The sequence below is a fragment of the Taurulus bubalis genome (genome assembly GCF_910589615.1).
Source record: "Taurulus bubalis genome assembly, chromosome: 20".
Taxonomy (NCBI): domain Eukaryota; kingdom Metazoa; phylum Chordata; class Actinopteri; order Perciformes; family Cottidae; genus Taurulus; species Taurulus bubalis.
Genome location: NC_136608.1, coordinates 5,619,754 through 5,631,948, shown reverse-complemented (window position 1 = coordinate 5,631,948; position 12,195 = coordinate 5,619,754).

The window sequence follows — 12,195 nt, the reverse complement described above, 5'->3', positions numbered from 1 at the left end:
GCCTGAGAATTGATATCCAAGCAAAGTAAAAAAAAATCCCTTACCATTTCGATGAACCAGTTCTCAGAAGAAGAGCTGAGTAATCGGTCTCTTTGCAGGTCAACAGCTCCCTCTGACGACACTGAGGTCATGTCTGACTATTGTCTGAGTATTTTTTCGGCAATCAAACAGCACTTAAAGTATCAAGTTTGGAAATGGTGGAACAGTAAATTAAGCATTATGTCACGGGTCTGTAATTTCTTAATAAACTCCTATGTAATCTGATGCTAATCATAGGGATAATAGAGACAGTTGTCTTAGAGTGTAGTTAGCTGTGTTGAGTTTGAACGAACTTAACTCAATAAAATAAAAAAATGTATATCTGTATAGCTACATAAATTAATAAAATCTTCATGGCCTCAGTGTTTCTCTCTCTTTGTCTAATTGTACAACAAAGACCTACATTTTTTCACGCTATGACATACTAATCCTCTTTTTTTTCACCAAGCAATTTAGTTGTAAGAGGCTCTGTGTTTGGGGTTGTTTGGGAATGCTTCCAAAATCAGTGTTGGTCTTTTTACTTCAAAACTGGGCACCAGAAATGCCCTAATTTGTTTAAAGCTGCTCCAAATCAAGATCATGTGCAGCCCTCTCTCCGTCTCTCCCTTCCCTCTTATAGTGTCATGGATGTTGCAGTGTGTGCGTGTGTGCGTGTGTGTGTGTGTGTGTGTGTGTGTGTGTGTGTGTGAGAGTTGGGATGGGAATCAGGAAGCCTCAGCCATAATATGAACGTAACTTTTAGTGCTCGATCTGAGAAAAGTCTCAATTCCCCGTCTATTCCTGTCAAATCCGTCTCTGACCTCTCAGCCATTTTCACTGATTCTTTTTCTTTAATGAGGTTTTTATGATGCCACACAACTTTTACACTCCGTTCAGAAGTTCCAATCGGGGATGATATGTTTGATCACATTACAGACATCCTCTAATCATGCTCCCACGCAAAAATCTCTGAATGTTGTGGGGCTGTTTCACGATTTTTTTTCTGAGAAATATCTGGGCTCTGCAGTCTTTGATTTAATTGACAAGAACAAACGGCAACACAAGCACACGCTGAGCATCATGCATTACTTTTCGGTACTTCGTAGTACAGCTACTTTCCCAGGATTTGGCAGTCTGCGCCAGACCCACAGGGCACGGAGCTTAAGAGCCTGGCCAAAAGACACCCTGCTGGGCCGACAAGGCCGACAACCCACCTGGAGCAGAAGCCCCAATAAACCAGCACATTTTTCTTTTTTAAGACGGGGCAGCCAGGATCAAACTGACGACACTAGGTGGCACAAATCAGCCCGGTGTGTTGGCTCAAAGCTGCAGCTCCTGAAGCCAAGCAAAGTCCCATACGCCTATTAAATTTCTCCTTCAAGATTAAAATACTTTTATCAATGCTGACGTTCCACTTGTGCTGCAAATTTCTTTGTCGGTATATCAAGACATCATTAAGCAGCTCTGGTTTCAATGATGACGACAATGCAGGCAGAGATGGGCAGTATTTCTATTACTTGTATTTGAAATACGTGTTTCTATTACTTTTGTATTGAGTAACTGGGTCATGAGTATTTTGTCATTTGTATTTCATAGGGCTGATAAAGAATCTATCATAATTTGTATCAAAATACTTTAGAGTGGAGTAATTTTGTATTTAAAATACTCAAAATACTTTCTCCACGAATCAAAAAACAGTTCACTTATCAAGCTCCTGTTTGTTTGATTTAACACAACCCTCCCCTCTTCAGCTCCGGTTGAGAGACTGTTCTCGTTTGCAGGGATAATATTCCATCCGCACAGGAGGCGGTTAACACCAGAAATATTTGAAAAGTTAGTTGTTCTTAAAGTCAACTAAACTGGCTACTCAGTGGTTGGGTCTCAAGAACCAAAATGGAAGGATCATTATGCCAAAAAGATGTCAGCGTGAACCTGTATGAGACACTTAACAATGTAATATAGAACTATGTGGCCTACCATGCCACTGGCCAATGTGAGAGAAAAATAAGTAGGTCCGAAAAAAACAAACCCTCCAGGATGTATTTTCTCTTTTTAATTATGCAAATCATTGCTTTCTTTTCTACTATAAAATAGCACTAAATGTTAACAGTATATCTGCAAAGTTTGACTTTGATTAAGTGAAGTTCAATAAGTTTAGTAATTCATTTAATTAATTTAGTGCACATTTCGTGTACCGTAGGTTTAGGTCCCTGAAACTAAAAATGGCCTAACTTTCTTCCTGGACCTTGGACGCCTCTGGTTCCACAACAGCGGTGCTCTGCTCAAGCAGATGCACCAAAACATACCAAGCCAGGCCGTGTGGAATATTGTTTCATCCATAAGTAAGTCATATTTCAGTTTTTTGGCTGGAATGTGGTTGATATTGGCGGATTCCGTAGGTCGTAAGCTTCAATCATGTGTGGCATCAAACTAGGGATATAAAAATAGATATTTTCATAACTTGGGGAGCTCTCTCGAGTCACTTTCGAGTCCTCTCGAGTCATATTTATGGTTTATGACAATATTTATGGTTGAATTGTGTTATAAACATGTAAAATGGACTTGTATGCTCTTGTAAAGCCAGGCTTTGCTTTTTGTTTTTGCTTTCTCACATCTGACCCCATTTTTTAAGTTGTAAGTCCCATTAATAAAAATATATATATACATAATCAATCAAGTTGTTGTCTTTTAATAGCTTTGCTTAGTTACACTGACATTCTGTGACTGTTCTTCCTTTTTGTGGGGTTCACCAGAGCTTTGTGTACATTATAAAGCCCACACCTGAACGCTCTGCTCTACCAAATTGTGAGAAAACAGAAAATCTAGAAAAAAGTACTTCCTATATTTTATATACAAAATACATGTATTGTATTTTGTTACATTTTCTGACACCATTATTTTGTATTTTATTTTAATACACTTATTTGAGGGGTACTTTGTATCCAAATACATTTTGATGTGTTTTTGCCCATCTCTGAATGCAGGATGTCTATTAATGAACTTATTGAGATGGTTATTATTGTACGCTGTGCTTCATTTCTGCTGTTAGAGGAAGGCAGGGTTTTAAGAAGCGAGGTGGCACATGTACACACACATGAACGCAAATCACATTCATATTGTGGGATGGTTAATTGATAGTCTACAGTTTCTGGTGATTAGACTTTTAAACTTGAGTAGCATTGGAGAGAATATTGCAAACAATATAACATTGAAAATGCTGTTAAAGTGCATTTCACACAGAGGAGAGATCATTTAGTGAAAGATGTCAGTAGTCTTACCTCCTGTCATGTCCTGTATCTCCACCGACGCTGCGCGCTCACATAGCTCAGGCTTAACCACCCTCTAGTGACCGGAAACTAACATTACAATCACACCACAGCAATCTCCAGTTATTAGGAAGCAGCTTTGGCTTCAGCTCACGCTGCTATTTCTACACGTATGCGCTCTGCTAGACAAATATATCATGATATATCCATCCGCCGGGCCCGGGCTATTCCAAGCCTGAGAAATGACAGAGAAATGCAGGAAGTCGTTGGAACATAAACAAGGCGCAATGGAGGAAGCAAGGGTCAAGGCGGTGCTTCCTGTTCCAAAAACCACCTCTGTGAGCCTGAAAGCAGACAGCAGACAGTGGAACTCAACTATTCTCATTATTATCAAGCTTTTTGTTCATCCTGTTTCCATTTACACTTTCAATGTTCACTTTCTATTTCAACACTCTCAAATAAAGCTCAAGTACACAGTTGAACTACTGTTTTTGAATGAGCACATATAAGTAGTATACATAACTTTTATCCTTATTTGGATGTGTTGCTTCTATCCTGTTTTATGTTTTATATCAGATGCACAATTAATCATTGTTTTGATTACATTTAGTCTATAATATGTCACAAAATAGTGAGAAACTGCCTTCACCGGTCATGTGTCCAAAATGATGATAATGATCTAAAACAAGTAAATATTTGAAGCTGTAACTTCTGCGTTATTCACATCCTACTGTGTACTGTACTTTACTTTTAAGAGATGCATTCTCCTCTAGTGGAATAACAGTGAATGTGTGAGATGTGAAAATAAAAGCATATGAATAACCAGACTTTTGGTGGGATTTGTGTCCACCTGTAATCATTATGCTGCAGCCAGCTTTGATTTCCTGTTTATTTTAATTCTCCCAGTGTTTAATTTGTATTTTTTTGCAAATGAATGCAACCTCTAAACCTGCTCAAAGTCATTTGAGGGTTATGAAAACCTCCATTGTCAGATGTCCAGTATGGATTAGATTCATTTTTCCGGCCACACAAAACGGCAGCATCTGGACAACATTATTGCAGCATATCATAATGAATTCATAATCTGGTATTATTGAAGCATTTGGTATTATTCTCAAACCCAATCCCAGTAATAGGGGTATAATGATTTTAAAAGGTTTACATTCACAGGATGTAACCTACCTCGTTCCCGTTCTCACACACTGACAGATTACCTCCAAAGCAAGCACAAAAACAAATAAATAAATCAACTCTGTTTCTTTTGGGATTGTAACGTGCTACTCTGAATAACCTATTTCAAAATGTGCTCACTCAGTTTGTCTCTTTCACTCTGCTTTTTCTTTGCAGGCGGTCCAGCGCTGCAGCCCACACGGCGCTTTGGACCACAATGCTCGCTCGATTCCACTCAAATGTCTTATCGGCACTTCAGAGAAGACGCAGCGTATCGTGATTTAAAGGTAGACATATAGTATCCGTGAGAATTATCTCAACCAGCTGAGTGTGTACAGCAAGAGCATCTGTATCTTAATAGTCTATGAGCAGTGGTGAAGGGAGAATGTGAAAGCTCTGAGGGATTTGGGAGAAAGGATACGATTGCATTTATGTCCCATCAAGCAGCTTGCTGGATCCAGGGGAATGCCTAATATATATCTGTATTTGGTCGCCAGCTTACATCTGTCTGCTTATGGATTTATGACTTCAAAACTATTTGGAGGAAGAAAAAAAAGGCGCCTCTCGACAGAGCCAGTGACTAATAACTAAAGCCGACAGGGATGGCAGGCAAACACACACACACACACACACACACACACACGGACAGACGTAACGACAAGGCTCGGCGACAAGGAACAAAGGAGTCGAAATCTGACACATTCTCTCTGACAGTAGGATAAAACTCACTCACCCCTCGAGCCATACTCACACACACACACACACACACACACACACACACACACACACACACACACACACACACACACACACACACACACACATCACACACAAGATTTACTTCTTTATTTTTTTTTGTCACGCAGAGTTTCCCTCACAAACATCATGTTTTCACACGTGAAAAAAACAAGTCATGTCCACACACTAAAGCTTTCAAATCTTCACATTAAGTGTGTTTATTCTCGTTTTATTTAATCGCTCGGATGCGAGGAGGTTCGGATGACAAACATTTGTGGAGCCGCTGCTGGATCCAGAGACTGTGATGGATATTTGAAAGGGTGAAGACAGCGAGAGCAGTTTGGCTGTAGTTACTGAGCCCATACAAATGTAGCACTTGTTATATTTCTGTTGGGTTCTTGTTGCCGTCTACAAGTTTGTAAAATCAATTTTTTTTGGAAAGAGCTACGTAGCTAAATAACAAACATGCAATGCAGTATACAGTATTTAAAAACAACTGAATATTACTATGTATTGAGTACATAACTTTGTATTGTTGAGTTTAAGTTGCCAAATACGTATGTTGCATTTTGTTGTACTCAATACATAGTAAGCAAAAGAAGACATGGGAGGTTTCAACTATAAAGCAGCGTTAATCTTTTTTTGGCCACCTGGGGGCAGCAGAGACAGCTGCTATCTCAACATTGACATATCGCCGTATTAAGCCAACATCAAGTGGACATGGAGAATTATACAAGCATTCATTTTGAGTCCACCCGACAATGTAAACCACAATACTCAACAATACCAACTCCCGTGGGACGTATCCCTCTCTTTAGCAGCTAAATGCTAGCTAGCCGCTAACTTCACCTGTCTGCCATTTGGTGCGAGGCACGTAGTGTACAGCGGGTTTGTCAGAGCAAAGATACATCTTTCACTTGACACGTCAGTCATTTAACCCATTGTTGATAAGGACATATGGATTAGTTTTCAGTCAGCGTCACAGTCCACATGGTCCACAGTGACCCGCGTAGCAGAGTCCAGCTGGTCGGACTCGGTCTACATTCAAACGCATACCTTGTGGCCCGCATGCAGGCAGCATGGATTCCAACGTCGAGCAAATGTGGCGCTGCGCAACAATTGTGGATTCGCGACTTTGTAATGATGTAAAGATGGCGAGAGATGAGAGAGCCGGTACGATGAAATAATGAGCGACAGACAGAGAATGAGAGGGAGAAATGGAAGGAGGCGTTAAGGTGAAGAAGATGTAGATGGGTGGTGGTGGTGGGGGAGGGGGGGGCAGATTGTGTGAGAGAGAGGCGTTTAATCCCCAGAAGCATCCTGACGGCATCTGCTCTGTACAGATGGGGACGGAGGGATGCTGAAACACACACACACACACACACACACACACACACACACACGCCCACTGTGTGTCACAGTGAAAAAAAAGCACTGTCGAATGTTGGAACCCTTTTCCAACACCCTCGAGGATCATGCTAAACATAAGGTAAGGGAGCTTGGTTGAGTTCCATTATTTCCCACTTCAAGGCCACTGGAGCTGTGTCATCAGCTGATTAATGAACACAATGCGCTTTCTTTCTCTCCGTCTCTCTCTCAATATGTTATCGAGATTAAAAAAAAATATATATATATACGGTTGCTATCGATTTCATGTTGTTTGAATCCCTGGATTGTCTGGAGGAGTGTATGTGTTACGCCTGGTTCCTTCCTCCTGTGCGGCTACACGTATGCAAGCTCCATGTGAACTCACTCCATCGCGATCATATTACCTATAACTGCGGTTTCTTTCTGGGAAACACCAGCTGGTTTCAGCAACGTTCCAGTTCTTCATTGAGACACGGGCATGACTCCAAAATTTGACCCATGACCCCCATTGTTTGGCCCACGAGGCCATTTTGACTACTTTTGCTTTTTACGACACGTAACATTCTCACCTCCTTCTGTGCAGCTTGGGCTGAAATGCTGACTGAGCAAGGCATTGCACCTGCTGAGATCTTCACACAACTCACTCCCCAGCTGTGAGAGTCTTCACTCTGGAAAAACAAGCTCCATGTGCATGCTGGAGTTCCTCAACAAACAAACTTTATCCAAAACGCACACAGGAAGTCTCCCTGTGATCTATTGTCAGTGGCATAATCCAAACCAGATAACAATGTCAAAGGGACCCCAAAATCAAAAGCACATACTTTTCCTTTTACCTATGGAGCTTTTTATCGGTCAAGATTGTTCTGGTGTGAGTTGCATAGTTTTGGAGATGCCGGCAGAAGAGATGACGTCTCTCCAGTATATCGGGACTTCGTGCAAAAAAACGTCTCTTTCCAAAAATCATGACCCAGTTACTCAAGATGGTCCACAGCCCTCCCTGTGAGCACTTTCATGTTGGAGCTATTTTATGTCAACCACAACATTTGGAAATGCAAAGTGTGTGTGTTAAGATGCTCCACAAAGAATAGCCAGTGCCTCACGATCACAGCCCATTGTCACGTCAACCAGCGCCATCATGTCTGCCGGCTCAAAGTCTGTTTAAATGAATTGGTTAAGTGCACACAGTGAGAAAGACTGCGTGGGACTTTCCCCTCGTGGAGGCAGCTGGAGAAGATACCGCTAGAAGCTCCTGCTCGACACGCCAGTAGTTTGAAACATCTCAGCTCAGTGCTTGAGGGCTCCAGTGACTGCATTGTCTGTCGGCCTTGTCTGTGCAGGAGTTCGGCGCCGGGGCGTTTGAGGCTAAATTGGAAACACCTGTTTTCAAAACAAACAATTGTAACATTTTAGAAAGACAAAAAAACGTCGCAAAAATAGAATATGAGAACAACCGACCGTACAATTCATCCTGTTTGCAGCTTTGGCCTCGATCTTACGCATTTGACCATTTTTAACCCCGCTGCTGTTTTCTTTGCGCTTTTTGGCGCCGTCACCTTGTTAATCTATCATCGCTTGTTCCGTTTAAAGGTGGAGGATTTATTGTCAGCCGAGGCGCGGAGGTGAGGTCACGCCGTATCAGAGTGGAGCGGACTGCGACAATGCCCATTGTTCCTGCGACCAACAGGAAGTGTCTGCATGGGACTTCCTGCTGCCGATAATGTACCTCTGGCGGGCAGAGAGGTGTGTGTTTGTGCGTGGGCTCATGCGTGTGTCATCTGTTTCTTTGGTTGATGTCATCTCGCTTGTTTCGACTCTGACATGTCTCCTTCTGAGGCCCTTCTCTGTGAGATGGTGCATCTTCAGGTCAAAAGGTGCAGGTATGAAAACTTCCCCTTGCTTTGCACAAGAACAGCTCACATGCAGGGAAAAGGAGACGTATGACGACCGAAAAAAGTATGGACTTGTAGGTCAAAAGGTACGTTTTTAAATATGACCATGGTCTGAACAGCATTGCAAAGACTTTGTTTCAATATGAAGGAGGTCAATATGCATGTATGTAAACTCGTCTTCTGACCGAAGTGCAACATACATACACAAAAGAGGGGTTATGTGATCGTAATCAGGTCCATGAGTCTCCTTCGCCGGCTACAATTACACACACAAAAAGCGCAGAATGGCATCGCTCCGCAGTCAAAAAAAAAGAAAAGAAGAAAAAAGCCACTTAACTGCAACAATATCACAGTGTTTGATATGTGTTCCTATTTATTTTCCCAGTATCCACCCCCGTTAAATTATAGTCACGATCAATTTTGATAATGCAAGGGAGCAGCGGCATCTGGCAGAAAAATCATCCTGATTATTCCTTCTCGTTCTCCTATTCTGTACTTTCTTTGCCTTTCCAAGGTAATGGTAACAATTTTCTCCTTTCAGTCTCACTCGAGACTCTTTCTCTCACATGCCGGTGAAATGTGGCGCCGTTGTTTTCCTTTTTTTCCGCCCGTCTTTTTCTGCGACGCTGAAAGCCTTTTGACCTACAAAGTAGGGTTTTGTTGATAGATTGATGCTTTCACACAGTGACATTAGCTGAATCGCCGGTGTTCGGAGGCCCGCGGTGCCACTCTGGAACAAATGCCCTGGAATTTTCCCAAATAATCCCCCTGTGTGCCTGCCTGTGTGTGGTACAGTGTTGATCTCCGGGGGGAAATGGAAAGCATCTATCTATATATTTGTCTGTTTGTCAGTCTGTCTGCCTTTTCACTAATCGTTGTCTCTCTCAAAAGGGGAGGGATGGAGGTGCAGTAACCTTTGATGTGAAAGGAGATATAGATGAATAAAGGGTGCGGAGAGCGGCCGGGGCAGGAGACGTGGGATTTTGTGATGACAGCTATGGTATTAACACTTGGTGACACTGGTGCAACGTGGCATTATACCTTGACAGCGAAGGTGAGGGAGGCGGAGAGAGAGAGAAATGATGAAAGAAGAGAGGAGGGAACGAACATTTCCCTCTGTCTCATGAGAAGGAGATGTCGTCCATGCAATGTTTAAGCCTGCATTAGTCGAGATTGTAATGCAGAAATATAACCGTAATTGCCATGGTGGTGTCTCAGCGAAGAGGAAGGAGGGGAACATCTCACACAAACGAGATAACAGACTTAAGCACAAAGCACGGTCCCAGTGAGGAAGAGCACCACTATTGATTTAGGAGTTTGATTTCTGACACCTGGTGAACAGGGCGGTCACTTTTACACGGTAGTGGTCAGGGTCATCCTGAAGGGGATTACACTGTGTAAACCTCTGAAGGACAATAGGGAGTTAAATAGGTTTCAAAATCCAACCTACACACAAATACAAAGCGATTCAAACACATGTAAAACCGTTTAACAAATGAACACAGCAGGTTACATTTGTGTGTGGAGTTGTGTGACTTTTTCCACGGTCTCCAGCGCCACACAGATCCACGAATGCACGCTGGGACGTTTGGGCTTTCGATGAAATCATGTGCGGTTTCAAAGTGGGAAAACGTTTTTTTGACTTACATTTACCAACTATATATAGTCTATACAGTCGCCTTATATGGTAAACATGTTATGGCATGCGAGTCATGTTCTGCCTTCCTTTAAAGGGATATAACATCATTTTTATTGGCTTCTCAAGCCACGGGGAAAAACTCACAGCTGAAATTCAACAAGTCCTGAACTTTTTTTGTTCTTTTTTTTTAAAAGGGGATTCTGTGAAATGGAGGAAGAAGCAGACTGAGAGAATGTGCACGACAGCGGGGTCGACTGGAACGCACCAAAAAACTGTGAATGGACTCAAAACAGCACAGACGCACCGGACTCGCAGACGGCATCATCGATGTGTTAAAAGATGCACGGCAGTGTGAGAATAGAGATGTGTCTTTACCAGTAATGTTGTCTTTGCACACACATACAAGTCATTGTCAAGCCTCGCTTAGCAGTGGGTCACAGCTGAGGGGAGTTCAGAGGGTCCAAGACCAGGACCGCCAAGAACCCCCCTCTTTGCTCGAACACACACACACACACACACACACACACACACACACACACACACACTGCTTTGTCAAAGGACCCTTTGTGCGCCGTTGTTTTTTCAGGGGAAATACTCTCTTTATTCCTCTGTGGGGAATATAAAGCAGCGATCACCTAATCACACACACTGAGAAACACAGTCAGACCCACCATACACACACACACACACACACACACACACACACACACACACACACACATGCACGCTTTATAAAAATACATGCTCAAACACATGCAGAAACACATACACTCCGCACACACACGTTTGTATTGACACATGTAAATGACCACACGTTAACAGGCTAAAACACACACACACACACACACACACACACACACACACACACACACACACACACACACACAATGGGTCATTTATGTCCCTCTCTGCACCCCACATTCATGCTTGGCAGGCGGGTGAAGGCTATGTTGTTTCAGTGACCTGGAGGAGAAGTTATGTGCTCTTAATTTATACATCAGGAAACACACCTCTCTCTCTCTCTCTTTCTCTCTCTCTTTCATATACACACACACACACACACATAGGAATGTTCTAAGTCAGAGCTTTCTTTAATATGCAGCAAAAGTCAACAAACAGGCTTGATATTAAAATAGAAGACAAACTGATTTGTGGATAAGACGAAGGAGAATGAACCTCCCCCTCATTTGGAGGAGAGAGAGGGAGGGAGAAAAGAGAGCGAGGAGTAAAGCAAACCAGAAACCTTCAGCTGCCCCGGGGCAGAGTGTAATATTGATGATGGCTGAGAGACCTCAACTGTGGACAGCAGCATATATACGTTCAGGACAAGCCCTTCCAGAGCCAGGACAGAAGACGGGCTGCTGGAAATGAAATGCTCTCATATAAGAGCGAGTGTGTGTGTGTGTGTGTGTGTGTGTGTGTGTGTGGTACCCACCGAGCGCTGTGCTCTCCCATGGGAACGCGAGCCCAGCTGAGAGTAAATGGCAATTACTGTGTTTAACTGTTTTATCTGCGCTCAGAGGCCACCATACATCGCCGATTCCACAGAACATCATTAAAGGACCCTTAAACACACACACACACACACACACACACACACACACACACACACACACACACACACACACACACACACACACAGAGCCACGTCTGGTTGGTTATCCATGCCTGTCACATCGTCGTTTACTCAACCGCGATGGAGTGATACAAATACCGGCAGACATATTTTAATAATCTGCTGGAGCAAATTATGATATCTGATTAGCAAATGATGGAAAAGGGTGTCACACACACACAGCAGTCTCTCCAACACACACACACACACACACACACACACACACACACACACAGACAGCACAGTTCTTTGTTAATGCAAGACTTGCAGTTGACAGACAGACCCGTCAGGTAGGCGTGATGATGATGGTGATTTGTGAGGCCTGTGCAGTCAAAGAGGAAGTTTTTCGATTTTAACCAACTTCCTAAAGGACATTTGGACTCCACCCAGACATCAGGTCATGTTAAATGTCAACAAAAATCTACACTGCACAGACAAAAAGCATTTCATGAAATATGAAAATATATAGTCATGGGAGAAAACTAAACGATG